At 38.1% G+C, this 17,102-nt stretch overlaps 1 non-coding gene across 1 annotated transcript; it reads left to right on the forward strand.

Annotated features, from left to right (window-relative positions):
* The first annotated feature begins 14,269 nt into the window (after positions 1-14,269).
* On the forward strand, positions 14,270-14,331 carry LOC119470228. Its single transcript, XR_005199111.1, has one exon. It is a non-coding gene; the product is annotated as a U7 small nuclear RNA (small nuclear RNA).
* The last annotated feature ends 2,771 nt before the right edge of the window (positions 14,332-17,102 follow it).

The raw sequence follows: 17,102 nt of genomic DNA on the forward strand, positions 1-17,102 counted from the left end.
TGACTTTAATTGTTATAGTGATAATTATCAGACTATGGTATTAAAATACAAGATAATTATACAATAATTTAATTATACAGATAACACTTATCATTAAAAATACGTGACATTTTATTCTTTTCTTTTTTGAGACATTGAAATACAATATCTCCTACTCTTAAGTGGAAACGTACAAAGCAAGTCAGTATAATTTCTAAACAAAGAAGAAATTCAAAAGTCAATTTTTTAACTTGTATCCTCTCCTTCCTTGATATAACATGCAATCCTTCTGTGTGTGAAGCACTGATTGATTTCAGTGCTGTGAGTGTTCAAGCCATACACTTCAACTCTCCATTGCTTTCCCAGCATCTTTAAATAAAACAGCTGAGAGTGGGTTGGCCTCTCTCCTGATTTATGAGCAATTTGTTGCGCTACTGAAATGGCAGTCATGACAGAATCCTGCCTATGCTATAAAACATTGAAAGATACAGAAATGACTAGGGAGGACTTCTTCCACCAGGAGGAGACACTTGCGATATCTTTGCTGACCCTTGGGCTAGAGTTTAACATTTACTCAGAAATAAGCCATGAGGAGGTGTGTTTGGTGGCTCATTCCTGTAATCCCAGTGTTTTGGGAGGCCAAGGCAGGAGGACTGCTTGAGGCCAAAAGTTTGAGATCAGCCTGGAAAACATAGTGAGAGCCTGTCTCTACCAAAAAAAAAAGAAAAAAAAAGCTCTAGAAATTTACTCACGTCACCAGTTTAAGGGCACAAATCACCTTTTGTTTAATAACTTGACCTAAGTGCCAGTTTCCTCATTTGCAGAACTGAGATCATACCCACTGCCCTCCCACCACCACTTTTCAGGGCTGACATGAGCATTAAATGAGTTGGAATACAAAAAGGTGTTCGGTACACTCAACCAACAGCCATTTTATTAATCATGTGCTCTCTCAGTTGTTATTGCTTCTTTTGTTTATGACTAGCACTGGGTGACTTGCAGGCACTGATAAACAATCACTGACTTATTTTCCTACCTCCCAATTTGTATTCCTCTTAGAAATCTGACAGACTGACGCCAGAATGCCAAACCTGAACTGAAGTGCAGTGACATCTTCATATCCTTTAGCTGCACAAACAATCTAGGGCAGCAGTTGCAACGCATTTCCCAATACTTATATTTCAAGTATTTTTTTGACATTTAACACCATTAGAACATACAGCAGAATCCAAGTACAGTCTCTTTGAGGTAAAAATGTGAGTGTTTTTTCATATCTCAGTGTGTTGAATAACCTTTAGATGCAAAGTTAGCACAGCAAACATTGACACGATGCAGGCAGCTCAGTGCAGAGTGCCTAAAAATAAATATAAGAAGTTCATATGCTACCAAAAAAAAAAGAGTTAAGAATTTAAATGGAAAAACAGCTTTGAGTCTTATGATTCATGAGATCTCACTATTGTCTTTGATTCCATGGATGCAATTGATTGGAAGACACTAAATATAGTTGCACCTATTATATATACAGAGCTTAGGTAAACCTATCATTTTACTTTTTGGTCTATTGTCTTAAATTTCCTGGCAGCTATGAAATGTGATTACTTCAACTGGGGTCTCAATTCATGTGAGTCTGCAAGACCATATGGTTTTGGAGTTCTAGATTTGAGTCCTAAATTTATCATTTTCGGTCAACCGCATGACTTTTCAGCTCCTTGGTTTTCTTCTTCATGTGACCATTAGGACATCCTTTAAGGATGTTTTAATTAACTAATATTCCTGCAAGTTGGCACTCCTCTTCCTCTTCACCCTCACCTTCTAGTGGGTGTGGTTTTTGGATGAAGTACTTGAGGCTGCATTCTCTCATTCTTGAAGATTAGGTCTTTTTCAGGATGCTTTCTGGTCCTTCAAGTACCACTGTTTTCTGGCAAACATCTATTCCCTTTCTTTAATGGCAATAACATTTCTCAGGTTTTCAGAAAACCTACTTCCCTTTTTTTCAGCCTTGTAGTTTAATGAGGTTGACCTTAATTCCAGTTCAACTGGTAAATTCAGATTCATTTAAGCCAAGTAGTATATATTGTGTTCTCGATCACAGTGATTGATAAAAGACACTAAAATGCCCCAGTATCAACTCTCACTTGGGGAGTTTGAGTCACATGTTCTTTCTTTGAGCCATCAGAGTACATGTGAGAACCTTGGCTTGAATGCTCAGATAAAGACTTCCTCATACCTGCTGAATAGAAAGGTAGATACAAAAGTCCTTGAGAGCTTCTGGAAGTCATTTTCAGAGTTACATCTAGTAACTAGGTTCTCCGTGGCATTTTAGGGCCATAGGTTCAAGGTTTGCTTGAAGCCAATGTTACCTGGATAATGTAGTTACACGAGTCAATAAATCCATTTTAATGCTTAAGGCCTGTGAGTTGTATTTTTGTCACTTGCCGAAAAGTACAAACTGAAGTACATAGGCCCTCCAGATACACCTATACACATCTGAATCTGAGGGAGAACATGAAATAAACTCAGATAAAACCCTAGTTGCATATGAAAGCTTAGTATAATGTTAAAAATTGTACTGATATTGTTACTCCACTATCCCTTCATTACCTCCAACTTCCTAGGTATTTTTCCTTCTTTCTTTTAAATTCTAATGCTTTTTATACTACCCACAAAGAGCGCTATTCAATCCCATTGGCTAACCTAATTTTCATAACAAGAATATTCCTTATTTAGTGCCTACTTTGCTAGATACAGTACTGATTGATTTCTATTGATACTTAATCTCTAAGAAGTTTGTTAAATAAGATTTGTTATTCCCATTTTAAGATGAGAAACCTGAGGTTTAGGAGGACTGACTTGCACAAGATTACACACTAATAAGTGGTGCAAATAGGATTTGAGTCCAGGCATTCTGATGGAGTTTGTGCTCTGTCACAATGTTGAGCTGAGGCAGAGTTTATGGATGTATCCTTAGGACATGAGATAAGTTGACATGGCCCTCCAGCCTTCCATGTTTATTCAATTCAACAAATATTTATTGAACGTTTAATAGATGCCAAATACGTTCCTGGGTGATGAGTATATAAATTATAAACAAGCCAAGCACAGACTCTGCTCTCCTGGAGCTTACAGTCTAGTGGGGTTCACATGCCAGATAGACCATATGTGGTAAGAGCCACCATAGGGGACATTGCTAAGCAAGCACACAGCAGTATCACCCACCCCACCTAAGGGTATCAGGGGAAGCTTCCAGGGTCATGTGCAGCCTTTACCATGATTCAATAGGAATTGGCCAGGTGACAGATGCTTAAGCAGGGAGAGTGAGAAGTATTTCAGGGAGAGAAAATAATGTGAATAAAAGTCTGGAAAGAGCATGGTGGGCTCAGAGAACCAAAAGAGTTTTGAATCTTGTAGTAGAAACTGGCCATAAAAAGAGACTGGTGAGTAATCAGAAGCTAAGCTACAGAATTCAGTCTTCATCTTAGGAATGATAATGGGGTTGGGTGCGGTGGCTGACGCCTGTAATCCCAACACTTGGGAGGCTGAGCCAGGTGGATCACCTGAGGTCAGGAGTTTGAGACCAGCCTGGCCTACATGATGAAACCCCGTCTCCACAAAAAATATAAAAATTAGCTGGGTATGGTGGCACGCACCTGTAGTTCCAGCTGTTCAGGAGGATGAGGCAGGAGAATTGCTTGAATCTGGGAGGCATAGGTTGCAGCGAGCTGAGATTGAGTCACTGCACTACAGCCTGGGTGACAGATGGAGACTATGTCTCAATAAGAAAAAAATAAAAAATGAACGATAATGGGAATTAAATCTTTAGGTACGTGTTTTGAAATATTGTTTAGGAAAATCACTTTAGTTGTTTGGGAAACAGATCAGAGAACATGGGGACTGGGAGACTATATGGGAGGCTATGCAATAACATGGATGCAAGGTGCAGTGGTCTCATTGGGGGTGGGGTTGAGGGAGAAAGAAAAAGATGGAGGGAGAGAGGTGAGGAGGTTGAATATGAGACCACTTTAGAAAATATAATTTGCCTGACTTGGTGACATTTGAGAAAGAAGCAACATTGGGAATGACTCTGGGTTATGTCTATGATAACTGGGCAGTTTGTAACCACATTCACCGAAGTGAGGAATTCAAGAGAAGAAGCAGGGCTCAAAGTGAAGGGGAATTAAATCTTCCCCCTTACCAAGTCAGTGGTTTCTGCACTTTTTTTTAACGGAGACCTCCCGATTTGATGTCTTTTTTTTCTGCTCTTTTTCCGTGTGCTGCACACAATACTGCTACACTTGATTAAAAATATTGTCTGACTTTCTCAGAAAACAAAAATTTGGAAAGTTGCTACCATCCAACACATACAAAAGCCACTGCAATGAGTAGAGTATAGGTAGGTACTCTAGACCAGAAGCCCAGCACCCCAATTACATTACACAGATTTGTATGAGACAGATTTAAAACAACAGCAAAACAAACAAACAACTTGCTGGTGCTTGAAGGTTTAAGCGAATATTGGGAGTAAACAATGGATTTCATGTGGGTGTTCCAGTAGCGGTGTGATAAGAAAAAAAGTTAAAAGTCAACTGACTCTATGCCAGTCATTTTCTTGGACATTTAAGCAAACTATCAACATACTTTAATAAGGAGCCTACATAGGAGAAGTGCTTTGATGAACCCAAATAATGGGAGAAAAACATAGATGTTTCGAAATCAATTTCAGAGATACCCTACAAAAAAATTAAGCTCCCCAAAGCATAATACACTCAATGCTTCCAACCCCACCACTGATCTGCCACCTTTATATCCTCCTAGTCTCAGTTCTTAGATTAGGAAAACATAAGCATCTGGCTATAGCAAATGCAGCCAGTGGTCTCCAAAACACAGCCTTTGAAAAAACAAACAAACAGACAAACAACAAATAAGAGGCATAGGATACTAACTAAACCTATGACAAAATTACTGATCAGTGATGTTTCCTAAACTCTGGGATTGTTGCAGATATTTACTTCCTTGATTCCTCTGATCTGTTTTCAACTCTTTCTCTACGGCTTTCTCTGCAGTTTGTCGTATTATATATCCAGAGACTGTGATAGGTATGGGAAATTAGGATGGCCCACTGTCTCAGTCATTCAGGCTGCTATAACAAAATACCTTACACTGGGTAGTTTATAAACTACATAAATTTATTGCTCAAAGTTCTGAAGTCCAGGAATCCAAGAAATAGGCCTCAGCACATTGTGTCTGGTAAGGGTTTGCTGTCTGCTTGAGAGATGGTGCCTTTAAGCTCTGTCTTCACATGGCTGAAGGGGCTAGGGTGGGGGGAAAAACTCTCTCAGGCCTCTTTTTTGAGGGCACTAATCCTATTCATGAAAGTGGAGCCCCATGACCTAATCACATCCTAAAGGCCTCTCCTCTTGATACCATCACCTTGGTGGTTAGGTTTCAACATATAAATTTTGGAGGGATAAAAACATTCAGGACATAGCATCCACTTTTCAATGAGCCCAGTAAAAACCTCAGAATCCTCAGAACAATATTCCAGGTGGGCTCTGACAATTGGTAGAAATTGGCCAATGCAGTGTATTGAGTCATTGGTGCCAAGTGCTTTCACACACACACACACACACACACACACACACACACACACACACACCTTTTGCAAAGTAATTTTGCATTTCCTCCCACCTCCCCTTTTCTTGACTCTAGGATTGACCATGTAATTTTTTGGCCAGTAAAACATTATTAACCTGATACAAACAGAGGCCTGAAACGTACTTTCGTGATTGTACTTCTGTCTTATTTTGTTGCCAAAAACAAATCACAAGGGTCAAGTGGAAAGAGACTAGAAAATTACATAGAAAAGAATATAGATATTGGGAGAGGGTAAATAATTGGGGTAAATAATCAAATCTACTATAAACTTAATCCCTGCTTTGTTTTGCTGCTAAGAATTAAATAGTGGACTGAGACAGAGTATAATAGATAGTGTTTGTATTTGGGGTGGGAGCATGTTGCTTTCAATAAGATGGTTAAGGAGGGTTCCTCTGAGGGATCAGATGTGAAAGTTGGAAAGAAACCACACTTGCTACAGGATTGGAGGGGTGTTTCAGGCACAGGGGCTTCTGCTAGCCCACACAGAATCTCTGTATGAATTGCAGAAAGACTCCCTCTCCAAAGAGGTGAATTTCATGAGAGCTACTTGGCTTGGCAAGCAAAGCTAGGGCTATATTTTCATCCCCCTTGGCTGAGCTGTCCTGGATAAGGTCACAGACGAGGAAGTCTCTTGATTGTTGTGAGAATATCAGAGGGCCATCATGGCTTGCAATCATAATCAACTAGGAGTGATTATTTATATCACAGAATCATCTATTATATCATAAAAATTAATCCTAAGGGCACATAAAGATTAATTCTAAGGGCACTATGAACATCTAAGTTTGTTAGATTAAGTATGTATCACAGCCTGAGTAGGAGGCATCCACATTTAAAACGTTAAGAATCACTGCCCAATAATCAATCAGAAGTAAAATCAAATAGTCTTTGAATTAAAATTGTACATTCATGAGAAAATACAATTTTTAAAGGTTTATATGTGTTGCTTTAAAACTGTGTCTATGAGGTAAGGTGAATCACAACTCAAGGCAAGACAGAAAACTATTTTTGTGAATAAGGCACTCAAGAAAGCAAAATGAAATGGGAAGGAAATGAACTTCCTAATAGGGTTCTTAAGATGATGCAAGCTATCTCTGAATTCATCCTGCAGTTGGAAAACAGAATGAAGGTAAGTTCGTGAGGTTGGGTCACAGCTCATTCATTCTGTGAAATGTCCAGAATCATCATTGTCCCCAAGCACTGAGTAGAACTTGCTGGTTCTTTCTATTTTAGAAAATTTTGTCATTGTGTCATACTGTAATCAGAAGAGAAGGATTAAAGGAAAGGCTAAAATTTTATGATCTTTGCTGAAAGAGCCCCAAGTCTTGGTTCATGAGTTCATAGGGGATTCTGAGATTGTGTTCATGGCTCCTGTTTCATTAAAGAGACAGAGAAGAGGGAAACCAAGAGAACAAACATTAACAGAGATGAGAGAGTTGAAGTTGAGCATTCTGCAGTGACTAAGCAAGCAGCTGGCGTGTGGCTGGACAGCTTGAATTCTCTGCGGGTAGATTGGATATTTGGATGGAAGGGCATGAGTTGCTTGGCTTGAGCTTTCATTGTGAGCAGCAGGTGTTATAATGGGCAGCCTGGATACTTTTTTTTTTTGAGGCTGGAGAGGGAACCAGACTTTTGCCATTGTGACTTTTGTAGCAAAACATTTTTTACTATTGTTTCTAGTACATCCATTCTGAATCTCATCTGATGGGGTTGGACAGAATTAAACCATTTAACAAAATTGGGAGGAATTGGGTATTTTAGGAGGGTCACGTTTGCATATTTGAACACTTGGACTCCATTTCATCTTATAGCCAGAGGCTTTAAAACAAGTGGCATTCTTTTCAGAGTGCTGTCATATAAAAATGTCTTCATGACTTTTGCTTTAAGAGAGGGAGAACATATGTTTACCTGTATTGTTACCACTACTATTGGCAGATTTTGCAGTAGAATCCATTGCTGTTGCTACTGAGGGCAGCTATGACTTCATTTTATTTACCCGTTTTCTTGCAATTCACACACACTAACACTAGCTCCACATTGTATAAAACAAAAAATCCAATAGTTTCAAGGTGAAATGCCAAAAAAAAAAAGAAAGAAAGAAAGAAAGAAAGATGGAAGCCTCTTCTACCACTCCCCTTTCTCCCAGGAGGCTAGTTGTCCACATGGTGACCTCTGCTGAGAAACACATTAAGTACTTCAAAGTCCAGCTGGCGTTCTGTGGGACGCACAAAAAGGTTCATGCACATCTCACGCTTGTTGTCTGTAAATGACTGTTTTACTGCACTGACATTTTTTCCTCTCAGAATCAGGTAGAAGGGGTTTTCCTATTCTGCCTGCACCCTTTTGAAAAGAATCCCTTTACAATTATTGATGCAGTTGCCCATCTACAGTATGAGCCAGGCAAACCAGCAGAGCATTGCTTGAGCACCAAGACGGAATGTCTCACTGGTTGGGTAATGGTGACAATCTGGGAACAGGCAGTGACTTATGTTGATCAGCATCTCTCCTGCCCAAATCGATGACTGGGAAGCAAGCCCCTTGGCCCACAGAGAGGACAGCATGTTCTGTTTCTGGCTGGCTGCAGGGTGGGAAGCATTGCTCATCTGAGCAATGTGAGCCCGTTAATCTCCGAATTATCTAAGAAAAGGCAATTGCCTGGCACTTCCTCAGCACACAAGGCAGGAGCTGCTATCACTACCGCCATCAGCAAGGTCTAATAGGACAGAGGCTTCAGAACAGCTGAATAATGTACACACAGCTATCTGCTGGTCCCAGAGATGCCCACTCTTTGAGTTCCAGATGAAAATGGAAATGCACAGAATGCATGAAGGCTTTTGGGCTGATTAAAGACTCTACACAAGTTATTCTCCAACTTTAGTTTGAGAGATTGTTAAAAACACATATTCTTGGGCCCTTCTATAAGAATTTTGAATTAGTACTCTGGATCAGGGTCTGCGCCTTTGATTTTCTAGCAGACTTCAGGGACGCTGGTGCTGCAGGCCCGGGGACCACATGATGAGTTGCATGGCTCTATATGCCTGGAGGCTGAAGGCTTGGTTTTCTGGGAAATTTCTGCTCTGCATCTAATGGTTTGGAAGCTCTGGAATTTCTGACTACTGGTCTTTGTGATCTGATTGACCTACAGCTTCACAAATGGCCCGAATATTATTAGATTCAAAGTCAAATAAATTTGATAAAAACACATCCATTAGGCACCTCTATTGTTCTTTCATGACAAGACTTGTCCAGCCTAGCAAGAGGAACCATTATGAGGGGCAGAGAAAGGGAAAGAGAGAGAGAGAAAGGGTAAAAGTATGTTGCTATATATGTATTTTGTTGTTGTTTTATACCAACAAAGTGGAGTTTTAAAAAGTTCTCTCTCAGCTTCTTGGAGAAGGTTGTTGGTTTAAACAAAAGTAATGAGAGAACCCTATCCAGATCCCTGAGGTGCTAAAGAGAACCCACTTTGCTACACAATCTACAATTGTTGGTGATTTTGAGATGATCCCTTTATATTAAAAACAGAGGTGTGTGCATTGATTCCTGCTGAGACCAGGCTGCTGGAACATTTGACTGACTCAATAATAATTATCCCTGTAGTGTTCTCAGGTAACTATTGTGGAACTGCTGGCTCCACATTCAGTTCCCTCTCTCCCAATTAGTTTTACTCTCAACACTATTTAACTGATTTTTAAAGAAATACATTTGTAACCAAAATAAAATATTAATGATTAGTATTATATATGTAATGACTGTATAATCTAGGTAAATAATTATCTGTAGTCAAGCAGAGTTTCCAAAAGTATACAATAAAATTGTTAGATGAGTAAATAAGTTTGATTGTGTTTCCAGGCTATGCAAGCAGAGAAAAAAATGTAACAGACTCTTATCTTCTCTGAATATACATCACTTAACACATTTCTTTGTCTGCCTCAATTGTATGTGTGTGCTTTCAAATCTCACAACAAATCAAAAGAAGCTTGAGTTGATCAAATATTACTGTATTAGTCAGAATAGCTTCAGTCATTTTGCAGTGACAAATGGCCATCAAATCTCTGTGACTCACACTATATTCCCATCACCAGTCAGCTCTGCTTGTTATAGTCATGCAGGGACCATGTTAATGGACCATCTATTTTGATGCATGCTGTTTGTCCTGATTGGAAAGGTAAGGAAAGGGCAAGGCGTAGGATCTCACACTAGCAATTAAATGATTGAGCCCAAATGTGATACATGCCACTTCTGACCATAGTCAACAAACCCCCTGACTGTCGAGAAAGTAGTCATAACCTTGTCTGTCTTCAAAGAGATAGTGAAGCACAGCCTCTCATGAGGGAAACTAGATACTGGTGAACAGTAGGAGGGTCTGCCTTAGGTAGATTCTGCACAACAGTTTGAACATGGAAAGAAAGAACACGGGAATTTTTTATTTGTCTGCAAACTACAAATGCATGTCAATTTGTGGCATGATTCCAGGCTTGACTAGAGCCTCCTTAGAGAAGGTCATTTTCCCTTTGAAAAATGGTGTAATTAACATTTATATCAATCACTTTAAGATAAAAGATTTAGACCACCAGGTTAAACTTCCTGTGCTATTAGTTTGTGAGATGTAGTCAAAAGTGCATGGCCTGGGAATGAGACCAGGATTCTAGCCTTGGATCTACTGCTCTGTAACTTTAGACAAATTGCCTTACCATCTCTGTAGATGAAGCGCTCAGACAGAATGATCTGTTAGCTTCCTTTCAGTTCCAAGATTCTGCGATTCTATGAATTATAATCTTCACTTAGATTTATATAATATTGACCAGAATGTGGTGTGCTGGAAAAAAGATACTAGAAAGTATTAATAATAGTGCTGGCCTTATAATGGATCATACATAAGTCATGTAATGAGTTCCCTTTAATATCATACCTCTCTTCCTTTGGTGCCAGAGTTGAGTTATCATTCTCAAACCATCTAAAATGCCAAGATTACAATCTGGTTGGAAGTCTCTTCTGCCTGCTGGGAGGGAGCAGAGCAGTAATGATTAATTATAAAGGACAGGGACTCTGGCTTTTCACCTGCCTGGTCGCTGTAGCTTTCAGGGTCCTGTCTATTTGGATCGATGGTTTGCTAATTACAAACTGTCTTTGGAAGGCTCCACCATACTCTCTGGTGATTCATGTTTTTGCATTGATTTTCACATAAGCTAAGATGCAGTTGCACCATTTAAGCACTTGGAAATTGGTCATCAATGAACTATTTTGGACTTAATAGATTTGATAACACTCAAAGACTCTTTATGTTTTGATTTTTGGATTATACTACCTAATATATGTCCTATTTATCTGCTTTTTAGAAGGACTCTAGTAGGGATAGGCTCTGATTTATGGATAGGCGTCTATAGGCAGTCTGACATGGAATAAAGTCTAAAATTTACTTCAGCATTCCCCAGGCTTCTTGTTCAGTGAATACCTGTCTCACTTAGACCTGAAACTTTTCTGCTAGCTAGTGAGATGATCTTTATTTTAAATGAGGAGTTATTTTCTTCTGCACTGTAATTAGATCTGAATTACCAAACTCTAGGTTTAGAACCACATCGAGTCCTTTGGATCATAAGTACTAATTCAAGAAAAATTATACTTATTAGATTGTCTGGCAGGTATTATATTGTCTGGCAGATACCTGGAATGAGTTAACTAAAGCAGTGGTTTTTATCATTGTTTGAATACTAGAACACAATATGTACATGATTAAAGTGGTCTACATGATTTAGCTGATGTGAGTTTCCTGTTTAGCACGCCAAGCTTCACAGCCTTATTCTGATCTTCCCAGTCTGTCCCTAAGGTAACTCAATGACATGCTAAGGCACAAAAGAGCACATTTAGGGACACCTCCAGAAATAATGGGCTTGCAGCTTTGAAACCGCACTTTAGTGTATTGGTCAAAAGCATGGACTTTGAAGGCCCTATCTTAAGACTTAGATCCACCTTGAATTCTTCCATTTTTCATTTGTGTCGTGTCTGTCCTCTTTAATCCTGCTTCCTTATGTGCAAAATCAAGATAATTATACCTAACTTAAAGAGCCCTCCTGAGGAGAAAATGAGAGTAAGGAAATTAGTAAGATGCTTTGGCATGTAGTAAGTACACAGTAAATGTTACTTTTCCTCCTCCTCTTAATAAGCTACATGCCTTCCTTAGGAGTGTAAATTATGATAAATTAATAGAAAAATTGATTCTTCCTTTGATCAGTCATTGATGTGATGATATCTGGCTTTATATCCTAATTTTTAAAAATAATTCATATGCAAAAGAAAAGAACCAGAACAAAAGAACCAGATAGAACAGATGGAACAACATTATTTCATTACTTTTTAATGTGATTTAAATGTCACTTACCTGGGAATTCCCAAATCTTCCAGTGTTGTTAGGTCACTCTTTCTTGGACTTTTAAGTAAAAATAAAACTGGTTTGAACTCATCCCATGAATATTCAAGGCCCATAGGGATTCTTAGGCTCTGATCATGTTTCCTAAATAATTCCTATTTTCTGTTTCTACCGAATCTTCCCAATACTTGATGTCTCTCTTCCTGTGGTTCTCTCTTCTGTCTATTTAGAATTAATCCAAACTTCTTATCCTGGCTATCCCTAAAGCATTACTGCGAAAAGCGGATGTGTAAAGGGATGAAGGTAGTACAGTACAGCAATGGATTTAAAACTGTGTTCAACTCATCCTTATTCTCACATGTGCAGTTCTTAGCCCTATGCTGATTAGTAACGTGTCTGTTTGGCTAGGCTACAGTACTCAGATATGCAGTCAAATACTAGATACTGCTGTGCAGATATTTTGTAGATGTGGTTAACTTCTACAATGGGTTGACTTTAAATAAAGGAGATTGTTCTCCATTATGTGGATGGACCTCATCCATTTAGTAAAAAGGTGTTAAGAGCAAAACTGAGGTTTCCCTGAGAAAGAAGAAATTCTGCTTCAAGACTGCATCATCAGCTCTTGCCCGAGAGTATAAACTTGCCCACCTGAGCCCTACCACATAATCGTATAAGCCAATTCCTTGAAATAAATATATCCATCATCTATCTATCTATCTATTCCATTAATTTTGTTTCTCAGAGAATTCTGACTCAATACAGACCTTCTCCACACTTGGAATTTCTCATCCTATTTTCTCTAATAAAGTAGTTTTAAAGGGTTTAAAACTGAGAGCAATGATTAATTACACTGATTGTTATAAACAATACTGGTTGCTATTTAATCAGCACTGATATGTGTCAGGCAGTCATTCATACACTCTATTCAACCACCTCTCTAGGTTCCTAAGACATCGAGCCCATGTAGATTTTAACCATATCATGTAATTTTGAAGCGACCTTCATCAGGATCCTCTACCCCTGACAAAAAGTCTCTAAGTGGACTGCTCCAGCACCAGAAACTCTATACATTCCTTTGGGCTAAAGATTTTGTTATAGAAAATTCTTTGCTTGGAAGAAATGCCCTAGGAGAAAAAGGTGATAATAATTTAGCTGCTAGGAGACCCAATAAAATAATAGCATTTTCTTGACAGATAAGCAAAAAACAACAATGGCCTAAATTTTTAATAAGTACAGTCTTGAGAATTATCCCCAGGGAGCAGACCTGGATGTAGTTCCTCAGTGGGGGGCCACTGGCACCTGCAGGATGTGATAGAAAGAAGAGGGAGAAGAAAGGTGGGAGACTGCCAAAGGAAGTGTCTACTCCTTTACACTTGAATTGGTTCCAATCACACCTGCTCCCTTTAGGGGAAGCCTTTCCATTAAATGATTGTGATGACTTGGCAGGCAGACTGAATTTGGATGTAGGTACATTATCAAAAGGATATTTTTTGCCTAATAACTATACCCTTTTCTGAACTGCAAAATATGTTCTCTGCTCCTTTCTTTTCCAGGGCCTCATAGGAAGGAACGGGTGATTATCTTGCAGTCTACTGTTGGTTCCTGCAACTGTTCCTTTAACTTCATCACGTCCTCTTGCTTTCTCAAGAACCTTATTTCATCTGTATTTATTCTCTCTGTCTTTGTCCCAGTCTTGGGTTTTCTGCTCCAATGTACCCAAGAATCCTCCAACTTTGGAAAAAAAACTTTCACACATTCTGTTACCTCTGCTCTTAGCTCACTATAAAAAGGATCTATATTTCTGCCTTGATTTCTTCACTGTTCTTCACTCAAAGCAATGTGATTTCTGTACAACTCATCGTGTTAGTATTCTACAAGAACACTTTCAATCAGGTGTGAAAAGCAAGAGTCTTTTTTTAGTTCTTGTCTTCGTGGATCTCTTTTTAGTACTTAGTGCTACTGGCCAGAATACACGGCATCATTTCTCATTTTGACTTTTTGAACACTTGCTGATTCTTAAAAACGTCCCCTTTACTGGTTGCATTTCCTCTTCCCACCCCCTAAATGTTGATTTACCCAAAGGTTTAGCCCTTACTTTTCTGTAATAGTATTTAGTCAAGATTTTCATCGTCCCACAAGACATTTTCGATTACTTCTATGTACATAAGACTCTACTGATCCAAACCATTCTCCTGAATCCATTTCTACAAAAATCCCTGGCTACCTGCTAGTCATTTCCATTTGGAAGCTTTTATGTCTCCTCATTTTTAGAAGTGTTACAGCTCTTTTAGAATTTGTCTAGCAGGCTTTCCAGTTTTTGCCAGAATGCCCCCCAAAAAAGAAAAAAAGAAAATTTGCAAACAAAGGGCTTATCCACACTAACAAACTAGTATTTCTCTCTCAGATATCCTCATTTCCGTCCCCACCCCCTAGTCACTGGGGTTACAAACTTTGGAGTCCTTTTATCTTTACTCACAAAATCTTACTGCACCTTCATGAAGATGTTTGCAGTACATTCTTTTAATTCACTTCCCTATTACCATCCTGTCTCCAGGCTTCAGTATTCAGATCTGGATTGTAGTCCTATCCCCACCCCTCACCTCCAAGTTGCAATGACTTACAAACTTTGGGTGACACATCATCTTGAATGTGACCCTTTTTTTTAGCTTCTTTGAAATGCTTTCCTCCTGTTCTCTTCTACTCTTCCTTTGACACCTACCTCAGATTTTGACACCCACTTGTTTCAGTTGCCAGTAAATTTCGTCTTTTCTGAATTTCTGAAACATTTTTAATCACAAACATATCTTTATTTAAATATATTTATGTCAATGTCCTCCTGTCTTGCTGAACAGACCTTAAACTCTTTGGAAGTTAGGGACTAGTTACTCTAACTCTTTTATCCCCGGTATCTAAATGACAGTTTGTTGTTGTTAGTGCTAAGAGTCTTCAATTGTTTTATTTCTACAACAAAAATGAAGCAGTATTTCATAATATCAATAGGTAATAGTGGAAGTGTCAGCCTTGGTTTACACTTCAACTTTGCCAAGTATTAGTTCTGTGACCTTCGCCACATTGTTTCAACTTGCTAAGCTATACCTGAAAAAATTTAGATAATAATAGTACCTGCTTCAAGTGATTATAAGAATGAAAAATATAATATATATGTAATATATACACATAAAGTGTTTGGCATACTGCCTGACACATAGTAAGGAGACCCGAAATGTTAGATATTACGTAGTAGGTACTCAATACATATCTGATGAACGATTGAGTTAATACCATACCGCTGAATTAGAAAATTATACACTTTTGTAATTTTATCATGTTCTTCAGGTGCTATTTCTGTATTTGTTTATCAAAACTTGAAAGACTAAGATGAATTAAATGTGTATTACTGAATTGTTTTTTTACCAGGCTTGGGCTGGGGAAAGTTAGTAATATTTATTAAATGACTGTTGAGTTTACAGTGCTGTAGGAAGCTGATAGTGCTTTTTGGTATAGATTAGACTGACTTCATGTTTCAGTAGAAAGGGCAGATTAGAAAAATTTCTATCTTGACTTTATTAATAATTAGCTCTCTGATTTAAAGTATGTTGGTTTACCTCTGCTAGTTTTTTTTAGCCTTTTTTAATGTAAGAATTAAGTAAAAATTAATATATTAAGTATTACGTTCTATAAACAAAAATGCTACATGATAAATACCCTTACTTGAATATTTTACCTTTAAAATAATTTTTGTAAAATTTTTATTAGTCTTAAGTTATTTTTACTAATTTATTTATTTATTGCAAAATATTGTTTGTCCTGTTTCCTAAAATGCTGGGCTTTCAATTACTTGGAGTGTTTTTTCTGAATAGTGAAATATGAATGTATTAATTACTATGTGTCAGGAGCTATGCAAGGCATACACAAATACATTTGCAAATAAGCAATGTAATAGTGTTTAGTAAATTATCACTAAAGTGCTAAGTGAACACAGAAAAAAGAAAAAAGGAGTAATTAATTCTTCCCTTTGCTGGTGATGGCAAAATTATGAATGAAGGTTGGACTTTTAAAATTCTCTTTCCTGAGCCTTGGAGGTAAAGTAGAAGTTTGCCAGTACACATGTGGGTGGGTATTATCGGCAGCATTAGCAACATGAGCAAAGGCAGACCGGTTTGAGAGTGCTATTGTGTTTATAAAATCATGGATACCCTGTTATGGTTATAACATTGATGTGTGTATGCGTGTCAGAGGCAGTGGTGTGCCAGTGTCAGCTCACTCGTGAGAACCAACTATGCATATCTCTTCCTGTCTGCATTCTCTGCTATCTTATGGGTAGTTTGAAATTGGCCATTGTGGAAGTATATACACCCCTACAATTGGCGAAGACAACAAATCTGGGTGGTGTTGGTGGTGTTGGTGATGGTAGTTGGTTTGTTTCCCACCCCCTTCAGAAAGCTGATCGCTAAACATGCATGAGCACACCTCTTGTATGAAGTAACAGTTTGACAAGTTTAGTCTGAAAGGGTAAATAAGGTAAGATTGTGAATGGCTTGGTAAGATAAGCTAAGGAGTTTGAATGTTAAATAAGTTTCATTTATGACTTACACTGATATGTGACATTTTGTGGGCAAAATCTCCAGAGAAAAGTGAAATTTTGCAAAGTGGTAACACAAATATATCTAAACAGAAACCTGATTTTGAGGGCAAATAATTATAAACTGTGCAAGTAGATTAGCATTGGCAATGCTTAGGGTAAGAAATAAAGACATTTGGAAAATACTTGGTGGTCTTGTCAGCCAAAATAAAATGTTCTCTGCAGTTGTAAGAATTCTAAGAATCATTTCTACTATGTAAACATTTGTTGGTAATGCTAACATTGCCTCTTGACAAGACTTCACCTTTCAGGAAATAACACGTAAATACTAAACCTATACAATTATTTATTTAAAACCCATTCTCTTTGTGTTTCTTTTTGAGAAAAAAAAAATGACCAGTGAAGACTTTAATGCGTAATAAGGAAGTAGACTAAAGGGTAGAAGTGGCAAATTAAAGTGGCATCCTTTAAATAGATGGTCAATCACAATTATGTGAGGCTTTGCTGTTTTTGAAATGAAAT

Source organism: Cebus imitator, unplaced genomic scaffold, assembly GCF_001604975.1.
Source record: "Cebus imitator isolate Cc_AM_T3 unplaced genomic scaffold, Cebus_imitator-1.0 Scaffold24, whole genome shotgun sequence".
NCBI classification, from domain to species: Eukaryota; Metazoa; Chordata; class Mammalia; order Primates; family Cebidae; genus Cebus; species Cebus imitator.